The sequence below is a fragment of the Myxine glutinosa genome, chromosome 2, assembly GCF_964187855.1.
Source record: "Myxine glutinosa chromosome 2, kmMyxGlut1.1, whole genome shotgun sequence".
Taxonomy (NCBI): Eukaryota; Metazoa; Chordata; class Myxini; order Myxiniformes; family Myxinidae; genus Myxine; species Myxine glutinosa.
The window spans coordinates 12,509,944-12,534,345 of record NC_136262.1 but is presented as its reverse complement, the minus strand read 5'-3'; the positions used below and the strand labels follow the sequence as shown (position 1 = coordinate 12,534,345).

The 24,402-nt window shown below is 42.7% G+C and overlaps 1 protein-coding gene across 1 annotated transcript in view; it reads right to left on the bottom strand.

The window, feature by feature from the left end:
• The window catches only part of LOC137422414 (teneurin-3), a 419,444-nt gene extending 407,188 nt beyond the window's left edge, over nucleotides 1–12,256 (bottom strand). The window contains exon 1 of the mRNA XM_078772563.1: nucleotides 12,169–12,256. The gene's annotated coding sequence lies outside the window, so the exon portion shown is untranslated. The remainder of the gene's footprint in view (nucleotides 1–12,168) is intronic.
• Between the last annotated feature and the right edge of the window lie 12,146 nt (nucleotides 12,257–24,402).

Genomic DNA, 24,402 nt, shown 5'->3' with positions numbered 1-24,402 from the left:
GGGGGTAATTATAAATATACTCAGCCATGTTGCTATGGTTCACAATTTTACAGGTAATCTGAATTCAACATGTTACAAATTGTTATCTTAAATGCAGGATTTATTCATCCATAACGGTATATTCAAAGCAATAGTGTATTCCCTTCTCTAAAGTTATTTGCCAAAGCATTGCATTGGAATATGCAGCCCGGTGTTGGCTGAGCGGTTAGGGTGCTGGCTTGGGATACGAGGATCCTGGGTTTGTTGGCTTAGCGGTTAGGGTACACGCAAATGTGTTAGGTCTTGGGAAAATAAGGGCCAGGGAAATTGTAACATACAAAATGTAAACTGTTCAGCCTGGCGGAAGTGTGCTCTCCACCGAGTAGTGTTCTGGTCTATTTTTTTTATAGGAGTGAGGCTCATTGAAGAGGAAGACAGAATTAACTACAACAACAACAACAACAGGCATTTTAAGGCCATTTTCCCTGCTACAGCGGGGGTTAGCCTTGCGGTCCCCATGACAATCTTCTCCATCTTGCCCTATTTTCTGCATCTCTCCTTGTTAACCCCCTTGCCCGCATTTCTTCTTCCACCATCTTTAGCCAAGTCTTTCTCGGTCTTCCCTGTCCTCTACTTCCTTCTACATTCATTTCCATCACTCTTCTCAACCAGTCACTTTCATCCTTCCTCAACACATGACCAAACCATCTCAACCTGTTTCTCTTCACAGCATCAATCACAGGCTCTCTTCCCATCATCTTTCCCAATCATCATTTGTCTGAATTGTGCAATTCATCATTTCGCAATTAAAGACACAATTGACTGTGCCACAAATATCAAGAAAATGAATAAACAGGATTTTTTTAATTTTTTTTGTTTTTTGGATACAAGATCGAGGCTCGTGAAAGAGCCAACATTAATCACACAAAAAGTGAAACCGACACATAAAACACAAAAAACAAGGGGAGCGGTAGACAAGATGGGGATAAAGGGGGAAGGACACAAACACAACATTTAAGAGCAGGGACATCGGGAGAAATGTGGGAGGGGGAGGGCTTGGGGGGAGGTGGGAGAGGTGTAAAACATATGAACACTGCAAGTTGGAATTTCCAAAAAAAAAAAAAAGTGTATCTGGGGTGAATTAGCGGGGGTAGAAAATATCAAGGTTTTGGATGGGGGAAGATAAGAGATGGTGGTGAACAGCTGTTTTAAAGACCTGGAGGGAGGAGTGGGATTGAAGGGAGTGGGGGAGTTTGTTCCAGAGGCGGGAGAAAAGGGGAATGAAAGAGTGAAGGTGAGCAGAGAGCCTAGATTTTGGCAGTTTAACCATAAGAGGGTTGCTGGCAGATCTTGTGCGACCTGAAGGAATATTGGGGGGACAGAGCACAGAGAGAGCTGGGGGAGCAAGGCCAGAGAGGAGTCGGTAGAAGACAGAAAGACCACCAACCTCCCTGCGGTGAGTGAGTGAAAGGCCCTCGGAGTTAACTTCATCGCAGGAGATTCCAATGATTCTGAAAGCTTTGGTTTCAACAGCGTGAAGCCGAGCTCGGTTTGAGGCATGAGCACCAGCCCAGAGGGGGGAACAGTATTCCATTGAGCTGCGGATGAAAGCCTTGTATGTGGTGAGGAGCTCAGGTGTGCCAAGGAAGGACTTCGCACGACGGAGGATGCCCAGTCGGCGACTGGCTTTCGAGGCCAGCTTGGAATGTGGTTTTCCCAAAAAAGATCATGGCAGATAGTGAGACCCAAAAGCTTGAGCGACAGAACTTCTTGGAGAGGATTGTTGAGAAAGTAGATGGGAGGGTTTTCCAGTCGGTCCTTTCGGAGGGACATTGTAAGAGTGTGGGATTTGGCAGGATTGAAAGACATGTTCCACTTGTTTGACCAGTCTGTGATTTTGTCCAGGTCTGCAGAGAGTCAGGAGGCTGCAGACTGCCGATCTAAGGGATGAGGAATGGAGCAGGAGATAGTGGAGTCATCAGCAAAGAGATAGAGAGGATTTTCCAGAGAGTCGGAGAGGTCATTGATGAAGACCAGAAATAGCACAGGGCCCAGAAGACTACCTTGGGGAACTCCAGCCAGGTCAGGAAGGGGAGATGAGAGAAATCCATTCAGGGCCACACGTTGCCAACGACCAGAGAGGAAGTCCGCCAGCCATGCGTGGAGATTTCCATGGATACCAAAGGAGGAGAGTTTGGTGAGCAGAGCTGGGTGCCAGACCGTATCGAAGGCACGAGATATGTCAAGGGAGACAACTCTGATTTCCTGTTTGGCATTGAGGACCTCCATCCATTGTTGAGACAGCAGAAGCAACATGTCCAGAGTGGAATGACCTGGTCTGAATCCAAATTGATGATCAGAGATCAAGCCATTGGAGAATAGGAAATAATAGGTAATGGAGGTGGGGATGAAACATTGAAACTATGAAGTAAGAAGTTTGGGTGACGAAAGGTGAATGTGGATAATGAAGATCATGCGTCAGAATTGAGATGACCAGAGATGGTGGTGAACTTGCATGATTGGGGGTCAGGGGAAGAGCGAGACAGATGAGCTTCTGGAAAGCAGTTCCATAGACTGGAGAAGCAATAAATAAAAGACTTGAGGTGTGCAGTAAACCTGAATTTTGGAAGTTTAACCAGGATAAGGTTACTGGAAAAGTAACTGCTTGAAGTTGCTGGGGATGGCCGGATGTCTGAGATAGTGGAGTGAGCAATGTTGGGGAACAGACGGTGGAAAACGGAGAGACCACCAACCTGCCTGCGATGTGAAAGCAACAGACCTTGTGCTTTTTCCTCATCACGAGAGATTCCAATAATTCTGAGAGCTTTAGATTCCACAGAATCCACATGAGATTCTGGAGCACCAAGCCGTCGAGAATAATCCTGCGGCCTTGCATCCCCCACTGCAATCATAAGGACCTTATTTGAGGTAAGATAACCTTAAACCCATACAAGTTGTATCGATATTCATGAAAGAGACTTCCAACTGAACTGTTATCAAACCAGACTCAAGTTCTAATCTTGTCTAATTCCACGAGGAGTACAAGCCTGGCACCGACTTATGCTGTTGACATCGATTTATCAATAGATTGGCTTTCCTTCGGGAAAAGTCGATAAGAGAGAAGTGAAGGAAAAACAATATTATTAAAAGGACAAAAGGATCAAACAATCACTATAATTTTGCAATGTCAAAAATGTAATGCAGTCCAGCATATCTTTCAAGAAAGGCTGGCAGGATAGTTTGATTGATGTGCACTCACCTGTGAGCTGTCTAGCCTGGGTTGAATTCCTGACACATCTACAAACTGACATCATGGTCTTTTGCAGGCAGGTGAAGGGATCGCTGAGTACGTCGTCCATTAGATGGACGTTAAGTCAGTGGACCTGTCTGCCAGCACAGGTAGTTCATGGACGTTAAAAATTGGGCAAAGTCTTTCACGAGGAGTTAGGTGAGTTATCTCTGGCATCCTGGAACAAATTCCAGATTCCTTTTGCCTTCAGTCGAACGTCAGGCCTGGCCAGCCAGTTTGTGAAAAACCTGCACGAAAAACGATCTCCGACCAATCCCACAAGAAGGTTTAAATGATTGGGAATGTTGAAGAAGTAGTAGTATGCATACGACTCATGTATGAATGGATGTATGATGGAAAGAGCTCGGTGGTGTAATGGTTCGATCATCCGCTCCGAGTCTGAGAGGTTGGCGGTTCCAACCCGAGACCAAATCATACCAACGCCTTTAAAAATGGTCAGTGCTGCACCCTTGCTTGACATTCAGCATTTAAAAGGATAGAGCACGGACAAACAACCAGAGGTTGGCAACCAAAGGGCAGGCTTGTGCCAGCATAATGGCCTCCTTCTGCGTCATAGTTCGTTATAAGGGAACATATTACTATATATTATTATAATTTTACAGCAAAATTGTTTTTGAGCTTTAAAACCAAAGTCCTGTACTTTGACAAAATGTATTTTTTTTTATTTTTTTTTTAAATTTTTTTTGTATACAAGGTCAAGGCTCATGTAAGAGCTAACATTGATCACAAAAAAAAAAACTGACACATAAAACATCAAACATATGATAAGGGGAGAGGGAGAACAAGATGGAGAGCTGGGACATCGGGAGATCTGTGGGAGGGAGAGGGCTTTGGGGGGAGGAGGCATGGGAAGGGTGGCGGGTGGAAGGGGGACTTATATTATATACAGTCACGTGAAAAAGTAAGTACACCCCATGTAAAGTTTTGACTTTTTCAACATATTTCAACATACAGCTATTTGATCTTCATTTCAACAACATTGACACATAAAGGTGATATAATATAACAAATATCATGAAACATTTACATTTTCTAGTCCATTGTATAATTTAAATAAACATAAATGCAAATTTCGCATGTGGAAAAAGTAAGTACACCCTTGGCTCTAATAGGTGGTATTACCCCCTTTGGCAGAAACAACCTCAAGTATGCGTTTCTTATAACTGTCTACCAGTCTCTGACATCGACTGGGAGAATTTTTTGCCCACTCCTCCATGCAGAATTCTTTCAGCTGTGCGATGTTTCAGGGGTTTCTTGCATGCACAGCTCGTTTCAAATCCCTCCACAACATCTCGATGGGACTTAGATCCGGGCTTTGACTTGGCCATTCCAGAACCCTCCGTTTCTTTCTTTTCAGCCATTCCTTGGTAGATTTACTGCTATGTTTAGGGTCATTGTCATGTTGCAAGGTCCACCTTCGGTTGAGCTTCGACTTTCCGACAGATGGCCTCACATTATCCTCAAGCACCCTCTGGTACAATGAAGAATTCAATAGTGGATTATATGATGGTGAGCTGCCCAGGCCCTGATGCAGCAAAGCTGCCCCAAACCATAATATTTCCACCACCATGCTTTACAGTTGGTATCAGGTTTTTGTGGTGAAATGCTGTCTTTGGTTTTCGCCAAACATGTGTTCTGGTACTGTGGCCAAATAGCTCTACCTTTGACTCATCTGTCCAGAGCACATTGTTCCAGAAGTGCTGGTCTTTGCCGAGGTGTTCATTGGCAAACTTTAGTCTTGCCCTGATGTTCTTTCTGGACAGCAAAGGTTTCCTCCTGGCACACCTCCCATGTAGATCACATTTGTGCAGCCTCTTTCTAATGGTAGACTCGTTCACTTTGACATCAACAGTGGCAAGAGCTACCTGTAGGTCCCGTGATGACATTCTGGGGTTCTTGGAGACTTCTTTCAGCATCTTGCGGTCTGCTCTCGGGCTGAATTTGCTGGGGCGGCCTGGCCTGAACAAGTTGGCAGTTGTTTGGAATCTTCTCCACTTGTCCATGATCTTCTGGACAGTCGAATGATTGATTTCAAATTGTTTGGAGATCTTTTTAAATCCCTTCCCAGACTCGTAGGCATCTATAACCTTCTTTCTGAAGGCCTCAGAGAGCTCTTTTGATCTAGGCATGGTAACACCGCACACTTCAACAACAAAGAGCAAACCAAACTAAATGTCTGAGGTTTAAATAAGACAGGCTCCTCCAAGATCCTCTCTAACGATGTTCTAATCATTTGCACCTGAGCTGGTGCACCTGATTCTAATTTTAGGTATTTGAAGTGGTGATAAATGTAAGGGTGTACTTACTTTTTCCACATGCGAAATTTGCATTTATGTTTATTTAAATTATACAATGGACTACAAAATGTAAATGTTTCATGATATTTGTTCTATTATATCACCTTTATCTATCAATATTGTTGAAATGAAGATCAAATAGCTTTATGTTGAAATATGTTGAAAAAGTCAAAACTTTACATGGGGTGTACTTACTTTTTCACGTGACTGTAAATACAAGTACAGTGCCTATCCCTTTGTCTATCATGATTCCTATGTCTTCGCACATCATCACAAAACCTTGTAGGAATAATTACCTCTGCCAATGAAGGTCGACGGAGGTTATGTTTTCACAACTTTTTGTCTGTCTATCTGTTTGTCCGTGATTAGAATATCTCAAAACGTTATGTACAGATTCGGACGAAATTTGATGGACCTGTTGCATATTGGACGAGGACAAATTGATTCGATTTTGGCGAGGATCCGGATGCGGACACTATAATTTATTCTCATTTCTAAGTGATTCTTCATAAATAATTGAGAGATGGCGCCAATAACGATATAAAGCACGATATCTCAAAACTTTGTGTACAAGTTATGACAAAATTGTTGGATAAGTTGATGAGGTGACAAGAACAAGCCGATTCGATTTTGGTGAAGATCCAGATCCAAATCCGGCCAACATTTGGAAAAATCTGTAAACTTTTCAGCTTGGTGGAGGTATGCATTCTATCGAGTGCCATTCTTGTTTACAATGTGTTACTGCTTATGGCATCTAAAAATACTTCTATCTCATCGATTTATTCTGTTTGGCCGAGTCGAAAAGACCTTTCTCAAAGTGTCTGCCATGTTGGATGATGTCAAAGAATTCCGGTGGACGACGCTTCAAGCCAAACCGTCTGGGATTATTGTTGCTGTTGTTTCCAATTATTCCATTATGTGCAGGATTGTTAGCTGGTCCATACATGTCGCGGTTTATGTGTTTTGCACTTGTGTGTGTTGGTTGTTATCTCCATATGCACAGTTCAGAAGGTGGAACGGTCTTGAAGTATCCGCCTCCATTAGTGTGCACGTGTGTGTGTGTGTGTGTGTGTGTGTGTGTGTGTGTGTGTGTGTGTGTGTGTGTGTGTGTGTGTGTGTGTGTGTGTGTGTGTGAATAAGGAGAACACTAATTAATAATTGGGTGAAAATGTTAAGGGGAATTGTCACAGCGAGTACAAATATGCCTTATTAGCGCGTCCACCGCTGCGCTGCATGAGACGGCTGGTTTTTTTTTTGAATGCTTCCGTGTTTCTTCATTTATCTAACCGCTCTAGCAGGCTAACCGGGGAAGTTAGCAGGCTAACTGTAAGGCTAACCCCCACTCTAGCAGGGAAAATGACCTTAAAATGCCTGTTGTTGTTTGTTGTTGTTTCTTCATTTATCCACCATATGAGGTCAGTGTGTTTGTCCAGTCCATAACTTTTGTAAAGTTCGTGCTTTTAACATCAAAATTTCAACAAACCTTTATTATGAGAATATGGAGAACACTAATTAATAAAATGTATAATTTTTTTAAACTGTTGTTTTTGTCAAATTTAGTTTGAGTACAAAGTGGATGGCGGGCGTTCTTTGCATTTTGAGATGCTTCCGCGTTTTAGTTGTGGTTTTAATGCCTTCCGTTCGTATCGAATCCCATATCATTCCATCACCCGCAATTAATGGATAAACCTCTAATTTCAAATAACACGTTATTTTTAAATCACATTAAAGGTACAGGTATCTTTTCAAGGAAATTCACAATAAAGATCCATTTGATCGATCAGCTCTGTGCAACATCCCACTACAGCCCAAATGTGCCATCCATATGTAATTAGTAAAACACAGATCATATTAAAAAACAAAAACAAAAGGGCGAAATCGTGAAGAACCACCTTTAGAGGCCATTTTTCCCCACAGAGGAGGGGTTGGCCTTTGGCCTTTTTTGGGCACCTTGGTCCCCTTTTTTGAAGCAATGTTTTATGGCTGGATGCCCTTCCTGCCGCCAACCCTGTTAGTCACCTCTTGCGACACACAGGGAATTACCAGTGAACTGGTACTCAATTTGCCGATCTCGGAAGGATGACAGGCTGAGTCAACCACCCTGGTGTTAATTCAGCGATAGACCGGGATTCGAACCCAGGATCCTCGGATCCCAAGCCGGTGCCCTAACCGCTAAGCCAACACCAGGCTGAGCTGAATCGTGAAGGTAAATGCATTTGTCCCAACTTTAAAAAACAAGGAAAAAATCAGTGTTATCTTGAGATATTTAGCTTGATTACATCCTGTTTGATTGGAAGGATAAAGGTTCCAGAGCACAGATCAAATTCAAATTCTGCAGATTTAAGGGCAATTGTGAAGATTTCTTCCAAGTAGTACGAGCAAAATATGAAGCAGCAGCAAGCAAAGTAAATAGAGGTGAAATGTTAAAAAAAGAAATGAATTACACAGTTGGCGTTGATGTTCAAAAGTATAGAGATAATTAATAAGCTGACCTATAGTATGTACTTATGAAATATAATCAGAAATAACAAGATACATTTCATTAGGACCTAAATTTGTATGCAAAACAGGCGTACAACTCGTCCGAGTCAAAATGGATTTGTCTTATTGCCATAACACGGCATGAAGCATGGACATTATCATGCATAGGAGCCAAAATGAGTATGTTAGAGCTCATTAACCACTATATTTATCATATTCTCGTTATTTGATGAGAAATAAGTGTTCGTTTAGAAAAAGGCGATGTGCAATGACATCATTTCTTCGGACTGTGCATTCCATTTTTCAGGTATAAATAGAATACATCAATTATCCAAAAGTAAAAATGCAAGCATGACCTTGTGTTTATAAATAAATAAATAAATATATAAAGATATTTGGGACTTTTCACGGAAAACAATTCAGTTCGACAGTACGACGCATGTTGAGAGAGAGAGAGAGAGAGAGAGAGAGAGAGAGAGAGAGAGAGAGAGAGAGAGAGAGAGAGAGAGAGAGAGAGAGAGAGAGAGAGAGAGAGAGAGAGAGAGAGAGAGAGAGAGAGAGAGAGAGAGAGAGAGAGAGAGAGAAAGAAAGAAAGAAAGAATTCCTCCGTAAAAATCCTGGAAAAAAATTTCACATCAAAAATGCCAAAAACATTCATTCATACTTGTTTAGGAAAAATGCGCCAACTCATTTGTCCAGCTTCAGCAATGCGTCGAGATGCACCAGCGATAGCGATTATGGATATCGGAGCAGGGCTTACTGGATATTTGACTCGGAATTATCTGCAGGGTGCAACGATCTTGCTCGCATAATCGTCACATTCATCTGACTGCTGCTCGAGCCGTGCCGTGTATCCATAACCGCATGATCCACGTTACTATCAGCAGTTAAGTTCAAGCTCAACGGTGCACGCATCATTCAACAGATAAATGATGTTACCTGCTTGAGACTGAATTTCTGTGCAGCGAGGGGTGGAAGCAATGACATTCTGTCCTTTAGTGGAGATCCGTTGGTGAGAAGCGACTATAATTGTTCTCTGCAGGACAAGACGACGCATATTGATATGGGCATTCCAAAGAGGAATTCTATAAACGGGATGGATATGTGTGAGTACATGTGCTAGTTTTCAAAGCCTCGGCCCTTTCCTGTCATGTTGCAAGGTAAATTATTTGTCCGGAATCGAACCAATTGCATTTAAGTGAGTGTACGATAGCGTATGACCTCAAACAAGCAATTGAGAACACTTGGCCCATCATTGCCGTGGTACACTCCCAGGTGAATTTTTTGCTCCAGCCTTAAACATCAATCTTGGTGGTTTATTTAAGTCTAAATAACCCGATTTGATTGGGTGACAAGATTTGAATAGACGTGAATGTGTGTGTGTGTGTGTGTGTGTGTGTGTGTGTGTGTGTGTGTGTGTGTGTGTGTGTGTGTGTGTGTGTGTGTGTGTGTGTGTGTGTGTGTGTGTGTGTGTGTGTGTGTGTGTGTGTGTGTGTGTGTGTGTGTGTTGTATAGTGTTAGAAGCCTATATAATTATAATTAACCCTCTAGCTGCTTGTGTTGCCACAGGCAAGGTGGAAAGTTGCACATTGCAGGCGATCACAAATTGGTATTAAAATTTTTTGATGCCAGGAATCCATGATGGGCAAGCATTTTGTTACCACAGCAGCTAAAGGGTGAATTCTTTAGTAAGTATCACGAGTGTGCATTTACATCTGTAAATATCGCATGTGTGCATTTACATGTATAAGTATCACGTTGCCGTGTTACACACGTTGCCGTGCATTTAAATGTATAAATGGAATGTGTCTCCATTTGCGTGTATACATATCACGTGTGTGTGCATTTACATGTGTAAATAACACGTTTGTGGATTTACATGTATAATATCACGTATGTGCGTTTATATGTATAAACAGCATGTGTGTGTGTTTACATTTGTAAATATAATGTGTGTGCATTTATATGTATAAATATCCCGTGTGTGCATTTACATGTATAAGTATCAGGCTTGCATGCATTTACATGTATAAGTATCAGGCTTGCATGCATTTACATGTATAAATATGTGTGTGCATTTACATGCATAAATATCATGTGTGTGCATTTACATGTAGAAGTATCGTGCATGTGTGAATTTACATGTATAAATATCATGCATGTGTGCATTTACATGTATAAATATCACGTGTGTATTTACATGTATAACATCACGTGTGTGTGCATTTATCTGTATATCACATGTGTGCATCTACATGTATAATATCACGTGTGTACATTTACATGTATAAATATCACATGTGTGCATCTACATGTATAATATCACGTGTGTACATTTACATGTATAAATATCACATGTGTGTGCATTTATGTGTGTACATATCACACATATGCATTTACATGTGTAATTAATATCACGTGTGTATTTACATGGATAATATCACATGTGTGCATTTACATGTATGATATCATGTGTGAGTGCATTTACATGTGTGATATCAAGTGTGTGCATTTACATGAACAACATAACATGTGTGCATTTACAGGTATGATATCATGTGTGAGTGCATTTGCATGTGTAATATCAAGTGTGTGCATTTACATGAATAATACAACATGTGTGCATTTACATGTATAATATAACATGTATGCATTTATATGTGTAAATATCACATGTGTGCATTACATGTATGAATATAACATGTGTGCATCTACATGTAATATTATATTTTATGTGTGCATTTACATGTATAAAAATTCCATCTGTGTGCATTTACATGTATAACATCATGTGTGTGCATTTACATGTATATATATCATGGTGGTGCACATTTACATGTGTAATATCGTGCGTGTGCTTGTGTGTGTGTATATATATATATATATATACATATATATATGTATATATATATATATATATATATATACACATGTATAATATCATGTGTATGCATTTACATGTATAATATAATGTGTGCATATACATGTATAATATCACATACATGTGCATTTACATGTGTAATATCACATGTGTGAACATTTACATGTATAATATCGTGTGTGTGTGTGTGTGTGTGTGTGTGTGTGTGTGCATATACATGTATAATATCACATACGTGTGCATTTACATGTGTAATATCACATGTGTGCACATTTACATGTATAATATCGTGTGTGTGTGTGTGTGTGTGTGTGTGTGTGTGTGTGTGTGTGTACATGTATAATATCATGTGTATGCATTTACATGTATAATATCATGTGTATGCATTTACATGTATACTATCACGTGTACATTTACATGTATAATATCGTGTGTGAATGCCTTTTGGGATGTCATGAGAAAATATCATAATAGTACGGTAGGTACGTATAGAATCAAACGGTCGGTCGTTAACAAGCGGATCGTGGCGGATCGCTCTGGTCCGTACGGTACGGTGAGGTGCGGTCCTTGCCCGGTACACGATCGTTCCCTGCCACCATAGGATTAAGGACTCGTGTTTCTGGTGAAGACTACGAGCGTCCATCACAGGGCACAGACGAGACAGGTACACGAAACGACGAGCGGAAGCCGCGCACGTCCCTCTCGCTCTCGGGCGAAACTTACACCCTCGGCGGAAATCACAATGGGCCTGGCGGGACCATTACCCCCGATTTCCCGTGAAATTGGCGCGCATAATGCACAATAAACATGATCCCCCGGGGAGGGAAATAAAAAAGAATGCGCCCATTTCGGTCCAAGGGTGAATTAGTGTGACGGGGACGAGTGGATGCATCAACGGGGACGAACGGGCCGAGAAAACCGGATAATCCGACTACCGACTCCTGTGTGACTTTGGAAACAACACAAGAGCTCGTCCGTCCTCGTCCGAGAGCGTCCATCTCGACGTGAGCTGCGCGTACCTCGGCGGACATTTATATTCCCATCTCCGCGCCCGTTCATCAACGCTATTCCCGCATTCCTTCCTCCCTCGAATCCGAATTCCCATCTCATCGACTCCTGCTTTCTGTTCCCCTTTATTTCCCATCTATCGCCGTTTCCCCAAACCTTTTCCCCCCATCCGGAGCCGCGACGCCCTCCCCGATCCCGGTAAATCAAAATACCGCATCAAGGTCTCTCCTTGGTCCAGGTCGGGGCAGGAGACGCAGATCCAGCGGAATCGCAGCTTTGGACTCGACTCGATTTCACTCCGAAGATTCCCCGGTGCTCGTGCTTCGGCGGCGCTAGTGACGTCATAGCGGAGTCTCGGGGGCGGGGCCAGTGTGCTGGAAATATCGGGGGCGGGGCCAGCGTGCTGGAAACAGAGGATGGGTGACAGTCGTCCAAGCGAAGGGAGGGGCCACGTTGGGAAGGTATACATCATACATGTAAAAGGGGCGGGGACTGTGACGGGTGGGCTCGATGCGTCAGAAGGTGTGCGCGCGCGCGTGTCGGTGTAGGTGAGGATTTGCCAGGTGAATAAAATCGGATTTCGGTGAAATGAGCCGAGTACACAGATTCCAATACTAATCGATACTTTCAATGATCCAACACAAACCATTCACCTACACGACTCCTACATGACATGTGGAATATGATTCCTCCCATGATTTATGGAACTACAAGTGCCTGGTGCACCTGTCCATCCACCTGTCTTCCCCGTTTTGCTCTCCTGTATGTGTTCACTTCACCCAGTATTATACAGGTGTCTCTTACCTGGCACCTTCAGACCGTGGTATCAAGGTGCGATCATGTTGGATGAAGTGTCTCTACTCAAGGTGTTCTCTTTCACTGACTCTTTCATTCTGATTGAATGATCGTACCTTGGCCATTGATAAGTTTGTTTAATAAAGTAAATTTGTTTCTCTTTCCAGGTTCATTATTTACCTTTTACTGAAGTTAGTGATTTCATGTTTTAAAATGAACGGTCCAAGCTTACTTGTTGACTTTACCTTGTAGGAATACCTGCCCTGTACATATACACACCTGAGTCGTCATTTACGATGGCATCTTCATCTTCAATTACAAATTCAGCCCTCTGGTTGCATCAATGCATCATTGCTCAGGGTCAAGGGTGGCTGTGCCGGTGATGCAGTGCCATAGTGATCAACATGGTGATTTGGGGACTTTGTTCAGAGTGCCGGCGATAACTCGCATGCTCTTCATTGAATAACACCTTGGGATCTTTAACGTCCGCAGAAAGATAGCGCAAAGGTGGGTGTGCTACCTGACTACCTGTGTGCCATCATGACGGACACGACCTCGGTGTTTATCTGTGTCTAACAGCACGGTCGGTGCACAGGTAGTGCACACCTACCTTTGATCTGTCTCGTCGGAGTTCGATCCCCGACTCGACTATAAACGATAACCTGTTGGATTGGTGCTTCTCTGGCAGAGTGAAGCATCGCAAACATTTCTTGGGTGAATTTTTTTTTTTTTCAACTTCAATTGTTTGTAAAATGTGATATCACGTATATTACAAATATATTTGAATATTGAATATTTTGAATTATTGTTTGAATTATGATTGGTTTAAACCATGACAAAACGGCAACTCAGGTACAGTCATTTATCTATATGGGCAGTGTCTGTGTTGTCACTCAACGACTCCCTCAAACTTTTGTCTCCGTGGTTGTGAAGTGTTTTAAATAACGTTGTGGTGGTTTTGAATCACGTGGTGGTGAGGTATTTTGAATTATGTGGTGGTGAGGTGTTTTTAAATGACGTGGTGGTGAGGTATTTTGAATTACTTGGTGGTGAGGTGTTTTGAATTACGTGGTGGTGAGGTGTTTTGAATTATGTGGTGGTGAGGTGTTTTTAAATGACGTGGTGGTGAGGTATTTTGAATTACTTGGTGGTGAGGTGTTTTGAATTACGTGGTGGTGAGGTATTTTGAATTATGTGGTGGTGAGGTGTTTTTAAATCACATGGTGGTGAGGTGTTTTGAATTACGTGGTGGTGAGGTGTTTTGAATTACTTGGTGGTGAGGTGTTTTGAATTACTTGGTGGTGAGGTGTTTTAAATTACGTGGTGGTGAGGTGTTTTGAATTACTTGGTGGTGAGGTGTTTTAAATTACTTGGTGGTGAGGTGTTTTAAATTACGTGGTGGTGAGGTGTTTTGAATTACTTGGTGGTGAGGTGTTTTAAATTATGTGGTGGTGAGGTGTTTTGAATTACTTGGTGGTGAGGTGTTTTAAATTACTTGGTGAAGACCTGTTTTAAATTACGTGGTGGTGAGGTGTTTTTAATTACTTGGTGGTGAGGTGTTTTAAATTACGTGGTGGTGAGGTGTTTTGAATTACTTGGTGGTGAGGTGTTTTAAATTACGTGGTGGTGAGGTGTTTTGAATTACTTGGTGGTGAGGTGTTTTAAATTATGTGGTGGTGAGGTGTTTTGAATTACTTGGTGGTGAGGTGTTTTAAATTACTTGGTGGTGACGTGTTTTAAATTACGTGGTGGTGAGGTGTTTTGAATTACTTGGTGGTGACGTGTTTTAAATTACGTGGTGGTGAGGTGTTTTGAATTACTTGGTGGTGAGGTATTTTAAATTACGTGGTGGTGAGGTGTTTTGAATTACTTGGTGGAGAGGTGTTTTAAATTACTTGGTGGTAACGTGTTTTAAATTACGTGGTGGTGAGGTGTTTTAAATTACTTGGTGGTGACGTGTTTCAAATTACGTGGTGGTGAGGTGTTTTGAATGACTTGGTGGTGAGGTGTTTTAAATTACGTGGTGGTGAGGTGTTTTGAATTACTTGGTGGTGAGGTGTTTTGAATTACTTGGTGGTGAGGTGTTTTAAATTACGTGGTGGTGAGGTGTTTTGAATTACTTGGTGGTGAGGTGTTTTAAATTACGTGGTGGTGAGGTGTTTTGAATTACTTGGTGGTGAGGTGTTTTGAATTACTTGGTGGTGAGGGGTTTTGAATTACGTGGTGGTGAGGTGTTTTGAATTACTTGGTGGTGAGGTGTTTTAAATTACGTGGTGGTGAGGTGTTTTGAATTACTTGGTGGTGAGGTGTTTTGAATTACTTGGTGGTGAGGTGTTTTAAATTACGTGGTGGCAAGGTGTTTTAAATTACTCGGTGGTGAGGTGTTTTAAATTACGTGGTGGTGAGGTGTTTTGAATTACTTGGTGGTGAGGTGTTTTAAATTACGTGGGGGTGAGGTGTTTTGAATTACTTGGTGGTGAGGTGTTTTGAATCACGTGGTGGTGAGGTGTTTTAAATTACTTGGTGGTGAGGTGTTTTGAATTACTTGGTGGTGAGGTGTTTTAAATTACGTGGTGGTGAGGTATTTTGAATTACGTGGTAAGGTGTTTTGAATTACGTGGTGGTGAGGTATTTTGAATTACGTGGTGGTGAGGTGTTTTGAATTACGTGGTGGTGAGGTGTTTTAAATTACTTGGTGGTGAGGTGTTTTAAATTATGTGGTGGTGAGGTGTTTTAAATTATGTGGGGGTGAGGTGTTTTGACTTACTTGGTGGTGAGGTGTTTTAAATTACTTGGTGGTGAGGTGTTTTGAATTACTTGGTGGTGAGGTGTTTTAAATTACTTGGTGGTGAGGTGTTTTGAATTACTTGGTGGTGAGGTGTTTTGAATTACTTGGTGGTGAGGTGTTTTAAATTACTTGGTGGTGAGGTGTTTTGAATTACTTGGTGGTGAGGTGTTTTAAATTACGTGGTGGTGAGGTGTTTTAAATCACATGGTGGTGAGGTATTTTGAATTACGTGGTGAGGTGTTTTGAATTACGTGGTGGTGAGGTATTTTGAATTACGTGGTGGTGAGGTGTTTTGAATTACGTGGTGGTGAGGTGTTTTAAATTACTTGGTGGTGACGTGTTTCAAATTACGTGGTGGTGAGGTGTTTTGAATGACTTGGTGGTGAGGTGTTTTAAATTACGTGGTGGTGAGGTGTTTTGAATTACTTGGTGGTGAGGTGTTTTGAATTACTTGGTGGTGAGGTGTTTTAAATTACGTGGTGGTGAGGTGTTTTGAATTACTTGGTGGTGAGGTGTTTTAAATTACGTGGTGGTGAGGTGTTTTGAATTACTTGGTGGTGAGGTGTTTTGAATTACTTGGTGGTGAGGGGTTTTGAATTATGTGGTGGTGAGGTGTTTTGAATTACTTGGTGGTGAGGTGTTTTAAATTACGTGGTGGTGAGGTGTTTTGAATTACTTGCTGGTGAGGTGTTTTGAATTACTTGGTGGTGAGGTGTTTTAAATTACGTGGTGGCGAGGTGTTTTAAATTACTCGGTGGTGAGGTGTTTTAAATTACGTGGTGGTGAGGTGTTTTGAATTACTTGGTGGTGAGGTGTTTTAAATTACGTGGGGGTGAGGTGTTTTGAATTACTTGGTGGTGAGGTGTTTTGAATCACGTGGTGGTGAGGTGTTTTAAATTACTTGGTGGTGAGGTGTTTTGAATTACTTGGTGGTGAGGTGTTTTAAATTACATGGTGGTGAGGTGTTTTTAAATCACATGGTGGTGAGGTATTTTGAATTACGTGGTAAGGTGTTTTGAATTACGTGGTGGTGAGGTATTTTGAATTACGTGGTGGTGAGGTGTTTTGAATTACGTGGTGGTGAGGTGTTTTAAATTACTTGGTGGTGAGGTGTTTTAAATTATGTGGTGGTGAGGTGTTTTAAATTATGTGGGGGTGAGGTGTTTTGACTTACTTGGTGGTGAGGTGTTTTAAATTACTTGGTGGTGAGGTGTTTTGAATTACTTGGTGGTGAGGTGTTTTAAATTACTTGGTGGTGAGGTGTTTTGAATTACTTGGTGGTGAGGTGTTTTGAATTACTTGGTGGTGAGGTGTTTTAAATTACTTGGTGGTGAGGTGTTTTGAATTACTTGGTGGTGAGGTGTTTTAAATTACGTGGTGGTGAGGTGTTTTAAATCACATGGTGGTGAGGTATTTTGAATTACGTGGTGAGGTGTTTTGAATTACATGGTGGTGAGGTATTTTGAATTACGTGGTGGTGAGGTGTTTTGAATTACGTGGTGGTGAGGTGTTTTAAATTACGTGGTGGTGTGGTGTTTTTAAATCACATGGTGGTGAGGTATTTTGAATTACGTGGTGGTAAGGTGTTTTGAATTACGTGGTGGTGAGGTATTTTGAATTACGTGGTGGTGAGGTGTTTTGAATTACTTGGTGGTGAGGTGTTTTGAATTACGTGGTGGTGAGGTGTTTTGAATTACTTGGTGGTGAGGTGTTTTGAATTACGTGGTGGTGGGGTGTTTTGAATTACGTGGTGGTGAGGTGTTTTTAAATCACATGGTGGTGAGGTATTTTGAATTACGTGGTGGTGAGGTGTTTTGAATTACGTGGTGGTGAGGTATTTTGAATTACTTGGTGGTGAGGTGTTTTTAAATCACATGGTGGTGAGGTGTTTTGAATTACGTGGTGGTGAGGTGTTTTGAATTACGTGGTGGTGAGGTGTTTTGAATTACGTGGTGGTGAGGTATTTTGAATTACGTGGTGGTGAGGTGTTTTGAATTACTTGGTGGTGAGGTGTTTTGAATTACTTGGTGGTGAGGTGTTTTGAATTACTTGGTGGTGAGGTGTTTTGAATTACGTGGTGGTGAGGTGTTTTGAATTACGTGGTGGTGAGGTATTTTGAATTACGTGGTGGTGAGGTGTTTTGAATTACGTGGTGGTGAGGTGTTTTGAATTACATGGTGGTGAGGTGTTTTGAATTACTTGGTGGTGAGGTGTTTTGAATTACGTGGTGGTGAGGTGTTCTGAATTACGTGGTGGTGAGGTGTTTTAAATTACTTGGTGGTGAGGTGTTTTGAATTACTTGGTGGTGAGGTGTTTTGAATTACTTGGTGGTGAGGTGTTTTAAATTACTTGGTGGTGAGGGGTTTTAAATTACGTGGTGGTGAGGTGTTTTTAAATCACATGGTGGTGAGGTATTTTGAATTACGTGGTGAGATGTTTTGAATTACGTGGTGGTGAGGTATTTTGAATTACGTGGTGGTGAGGTGTTTTGAATTACGTGGTGGTGAGGTGTTTTAAATTACGTGGTGGTGAGGTGTTTTTAAATCACATGGTGGTGAGGTATTTTGAATTACGTGGTGGTGAGGTGTTTTGAATTACGTGGTGGTGAGGTGTTTTGAATTACGTGGTGGTGAGGTGTTTTGAATTACTTGGTGGTGAGGTGTTTTGAATTACTTGGTGGTGAGGTGTTTTTAAATCACATGGTGGTGAGGTGTTTTGAATTACGTGGTAGTGAGGTGTTTTGAATTACGTGGTGGTGAGATATTTTGAATTACGTGGTGGTGAGGTGTTTTGAATTACTTGGTGGTGAGGTTTTGAATTACGTGGTGGTGAGGTGTTTTGAATTACGTGGTGGTGAGGTGTTTTGAATTACTTGGTGGTGAGGTGTTTTGAATTACGTGGTGGTGAGGTATTTTGAATTACTTGGTGGTGAGGTGTTTTTAAATCACGTGGTGGTGAGGTGTTTTGAATTACGTGGTGGTGAGGTGTTTTGAATTACGTGGTGGTGAGGTATTTTGAATTACGTGGTGGTGAGGTGTTTTGAATTACTTGGTGGTGAGGTGTTTTGAATTACGTGGTGGTGAGGTGTTTTAAATTACACGGTGGTGAGGTGTTTTAAATTACGTGGTGGTGAGGTGTTTTGAATTACTTGGTGGTGAGGTGTTTTAAATTACGTGGGGGTGAGGTGTTTTGAATTACTTGGTGGTGAGGTGTTTTTAATCACGTGGTGGTGAGGTGTTTTGAATTACTTGGTGGTGAGGTGTTTTAAATTACTTGGTGGTGAGGTGTTTTAAATTACGTGGTGGTGAGGTGTTTTGAATTACTTGGTGGTGAGGTGTTTTAAATTATGTGGGGGTGAGGTGTTTTGAATTACTTGGTGGTGAGGTGTTTTAAATTACTTGGTGGTGAGGTGTTTTGAATTACTTGGTGGTGAGGTGTTTTGAATTACTTGGTGGTGAGGTGTTTTAAATTACTTGGTGGTGAGGGGTTTTAAATTACGTGGTGGTGAGGTGTTTTTAAATCACATGGTGGTGAGGTATTTTGAATTACGTGGTGAGATGTTTTGAATTACATGGTGGTGAGGTATTTTGAATTACGTGGTGGTGAGGTGTTTTGAATTACGTGGTGGTGAGGTGTTTTGAATTACTTGGTGGTGAGGTGTTTTTAATCACGTGGTGGTGAGGTGTTTTGAATTACTTGGTGGTGAGGTGTTTTAAATTACTTGGTGGTGAGGTGTTTTAAATTACGTGGTGGTGAGGTGTTTTGAATTACTTGGTGGTGAGGTGTTTTAAATTATGTGGGGGTGAGGTGTTTTGAATTACTTGGTGGTGAGGTGTTTTAAATTACTTGGTGGTGAGGTGTTTTGAATTACTTGGTGGTGAGGTGTTTTGAATTACTTGGTGGTGAGGTGTTTTAAATTACTTGGTGGTGAGGGGTTTTAAATTACGTGGTGGTGAGGTGTTTTTAAATCACATGGTGGTGAGGTATTTTGAATTACGTGGTGAGATGTTTTGAATTACGTGGTGGTGAGGTATTTTGAATTACGTGGTGGTGAGGTGTTTTGAATTACGTGGTGATGAGGTGTTTTAAATTACGTGGTGGTGAGGTGTTTTTAAATCACATGGTGGTGAGGTATTTTGAATTACGTGGTGGTGAGGTGTTTTGAATTACGTGGTGGTGAGGTGTTTTGAATTACGTGGTGGTGAGGTGTTTTGAATTACTTGGTGGTGAGGTGTTTTGAATTACTTGGTGGTGAGGTGTTTTTAAATCACATGGTGGTGAGGTATTTTGAATTACGTGGTGGTGAGGTGTTTTGAATTACGTGGTGGTGAGGTGTTTTGAATTACGTGGTGGTGAGGTGTTTTGAATTACTTGGTGGTGAGGTGTTTTGAATTACTTGGTGGTGAGGTGTTTTTAAATCACATGGTGGTGAGGTGTTTTGAATTACGTGGTAGTGAGGTGTTTTGAATTACGTGGTGGTGAGATATTTTGAATTACGTGGTGGTGAGGTGTTTTGAATTACTTGGTGGTGAGGTTTTGAATTACGTGGTGGTGAGGTGTTTTGAATTACGTGGTGGTGAGGTGTTTTGAATTACTTGGTGGTGAGGTGTTTTGAATTACGTGGTGGTGAGGTATTTTGAATTACTTGGTGGTGAGGTGTTTTTAAATCACGTGGTGGTGAGGTGTTTTGAATTACGTGGTGGTGAGGTGTTTTGAATTACGTGGTGGTGAGGTATTTTGAATTACGTGGTGGTGAGGTGTTTTGAATTACTTGGTGGTGAGGTGTTTTGAATTACGTGGTGGTGAGGTGTTTTAAATTACTCGGTGGTGAGGTGTTTTAAATTACGTGGTGGTGAGGTGTTTTGAATTACTTGGTGGTGAGGTGTTTTAAATTATGTGGGGGTGAGGTGTTTTGAATTACTTGGTGGTGAGGTGTTTTTAATCACGTGGTGGTGAGGTGTTTTGAATTACTTGGTGGTGAGGTGTTTTAAATTACTTGGTGGTGAGGTGTTTTAAATTACGTGGTGGTGAGGTGTTTTGAATTACTTGGTGGTGAGGTGTTTTAAATTATGTGGGGGTGAGGTGTTTTGAATTACTTGGTGGTGAGGTGTTTTAAATTACTTGGTGGTGAGGTGTTTTGAATTACTTGGTGGTGAGGTGTTTTAAATTATGTGGGGGTGAGGTGTTTTGAATTACTTGGTGGTGAGGTGTTTTAAATTACTTGGTGGTGAGGTGTTTTGAATTACTTGGTGGTGAGGTGTTTTAAATTACTTGGTGGTGAGGTGTTTTGAATTACTTGGTGGTGAGGTGATTTGAATTACGTGGTGGTGAGGTGTAATCGTCCCAAACTTCCAGTCTGCACCTACCCCTCCCCTATGTATGTGCTGAGGGGTTCTTTCTTGAAAAAAAAACATTCAACCTAAATTGCCTATAAAAATGTAATATCACAAACACAACAAATACATTTGTGCAAAGTAATTGTTTGTATTATGATTGGTGTCAATCATGACAACACAGCAACTCAGGTACAGTCATTATCCTCAGTTAAAACAAGCCCGTTCCTCAGTATGCGCGAGCCGAGCCAAGCTAGTATATATATATATTGTTACTGATCGCGGTTTAGGATGTTGTTTGCCGAGCGAAGGCTCCGTGACCGAATAGTTGTTCCCCGACTCACCCGATTCACCCAGAACTTTGGCCGTATCGCACCGCAGCTGCCCAATCTGGGAAAAGACTAAAACGACGAAATGCAAAGAGGAAAAGGAATAAGACGAGAAGACGGACAGAAGAGTAATTGGATTTATTATACACACAAGCAAAAAGAAGGCAGTCACGTTTATTTACAACACATAAGACGCAGGTGACACAGTGCAAATACTAGCTTATACAGACTTAATTAACCCAGGGACAGAACAAACAAAACAAACTCACGTACACAAGAAGGGTGGAAAGGCAGGAGGTGGATGGCTGGAGGGAGAGGAAGGTCCAAGGGGGTCCTGCAGCACGATTGGCGCGTTTAGCAGCCGCCATTCCTTCGCGGCCCTGCTCAAAACCGCCGTCCAGGCCCCAAGTGGCTGTTGGGTATTGTTGCTGCTGTGGCCGCCGCTGCTTTCCCAGGACTTGTCTGACTCGTCTGGTCCAAACCCTCAACTCAACAACACTCTTGCACGTCTCCCTATCCAACCACTCTTTCTCTCTTGATCCAACCACTCTTTCTCTTTCTTGGTCCAACCACTCTTTCTCTTTCTTGGTCCACTCACTCCTCACCACCGACTCCACTCAACGCAACCAACGCAACCACTGACCACCCAACGCTTCTTGCGCGCACACCTTTATAGCGCCTCCAGCGATCAAGCCGCCGGCCTTCAGGACACGCCCATCGGTGTGCTCACCTCGGCCCTGGTTGGTCACGCGACCCTCTGGCTCCGCCCTTGATGACGACGGGCAGGCACGCCCCTCTTCCCCGACCCGAGCACATGTTCAATGGTGGTTTTGGAGGGGAGGTAATTGGAAATCGAGGCTTGGCAATGACGAGAGGGGATGTGATTGGCAATCGAGGCTTGGCAATGACGAAAGGGGATGTGAAAGGAAATGGAGATTTTGGGGATGGGAATGAAAGGGGATCTATTCTCTTTCACTGGTGCAATGGAGTACTTCAATTAATGGGAGACACAGCCTTACTCTAAAACACAGAATAAGATATAACTATCGAACAGGGGTATTCTATTATTGGCTGACGTGTATGCTTGTGGACTAATTATGGGATGCCCTTTCACCTTTACACAGCTCCGGAGGCAGGGGGGCGCAGAATAAACAATAATAATAATAATAAAGCACACAATCAAAAAAATACAGTCCTCATATCCGCAACACTGCACCCTCCTCCTCTTAGGTACGTCCCGGGCCTACAACTTTTATTTAGTGTGACACGTAGGTGTAGTTCCCTCTACTTTTAACCTGACCCTGAGTGCGACAGTTTTAAAACATAAATAAATGTGTCCCGCTGCTCCATTGCACCCTGCCTAACAGACTTACGCCCACAGTTAACCGAATTGCGGAATTGTCTTCAAACTATACACTGACGGTGGGGAGCATTATTTACAATGACGCTATTTTTATTTACAAAACTAACCCAGGACCTGTGATTGTTCTTTCTGGGGGGGAGACAGTCTGCTCTGCATCAATGCACCATGAAAGCACCCAAAAACGCACCAATACACACCCTCAAGCACCAATCGGTGCAGTCACCATAGTTCATCAGTGTTCAATGCATGTTCAATAAAAATAAAATCAACAACCCCTAACCCTGCAGGTGATCTCTTGCTCTTCGGCTCCCTCTGCTGGTTATTATTATTTGTTCTTCCAGATGTTGTCATTCTTTCATTTTCTTACTGGCGGCCTATTTGCAATAAAGTGTGCCCAATGTCCCTTTTTATTTCTTTTATTTATGGCCCACAGGGCCGACTACGTGTGCTTCACCTGTGTGGCATCGGTGCCCTGTGGCCAAGGTCCGCCAGCAAGATTTCGGGCCCTCATGGCCGGTTCCAGCAGAGGGGCCATGCCCCAACCCATGGGGTCCATCAGTGGTGCTCGGCCACAGGCATGTGGTCCATAATGTGGTGCATCGATGCAGACAGCTGGTTCTGGGAATTTCGGGCGCACAATGGCCGACCCACGCACGCTCCCCTCGGCGCCCAATGGCGCACAGGTCATGTGGGAGACAAAAGAGACAATTGAGCGAGGGGTAAGGTCACAAGGGTACACATCAATAAGGCAATGCAAGGCGAAATGCGTACGGAGGGCAAAGTGAGAAAGCTCGTCCCTACCGTACGTCACCCCCCTGTCACCTAGACTACCCTTGCCCTTACCCCATATTTACAAAATCTACCCATTTACAAATTCGTCACTACTGTCACGTCTTCCCCATATTTCTCCTATACCAAATTCGTCTCCACAATCCCTCTACTTCAAAATTTGCCATCACCAAATTCATCATCAATCCTCATAAGGAGGGAGAGATGGAATTACGCACAATGTCACACCCACGTCATGATGCGTCTCACAATCCAAACATTTGCACAGTAAAAAATAATCAAAACATGGCATGGTGTGGAGTACCTGTCACCTCAGGTGAGTGGATGCAGATGGTGCGAGGAGACTCCAATCCTAACTATCCTCTAAATGACCTTAACACACTTTACACTACCCGGGGTCTCTCCCTGCCAATCCATTGGCCAACTTACACTATGGGTTCTAAAAACCAATTCCCATTGACCAAACTGTGGTGCTTCTCAATTTGGGGTCTCACTCCCCCGATTCATCTCCCGGTGCCCTCGCACAATTTCTGGGCTGGGACGTGTAGCTCTCCCAGCAGGTCTACCCACCTGCACACCTCCACCACTGCAGTTGCCACCCGAGCTTACCTAGCTCCTCACCATAACCTAACTAACTGGGGAAAGCCCCTCCTGGCTCTGTCACCCCACTCGGTGCCCTCTGGCACTGGGCTACCCGGGTCCGTCCTCCGGATCCTCGGGCCCCATCCACAACAACTACTACCGGCTCCCAGAGCCCACCTGCGGCCTCACCTGGCCGACATCCTCACAGTGGTGGAGCGCCCAACCAACTACACACACTAACAGGCTACACGCCCAGCCATTTCCACAACACTAATGCACCCATCCAAAGACCATTCTTTCACCCGCACCACAGATGCCAATATCCAACCACAATTTACCTGTACCCTCTACCTAACACTTACACTACCCGCCCCGGGTATCCGTGATGGGGGTCCACTCTTCCCCCATTCACACCTTCGCACCATCCACTCCACTCCACAATTTCCACCATACTCACTCCACGACCA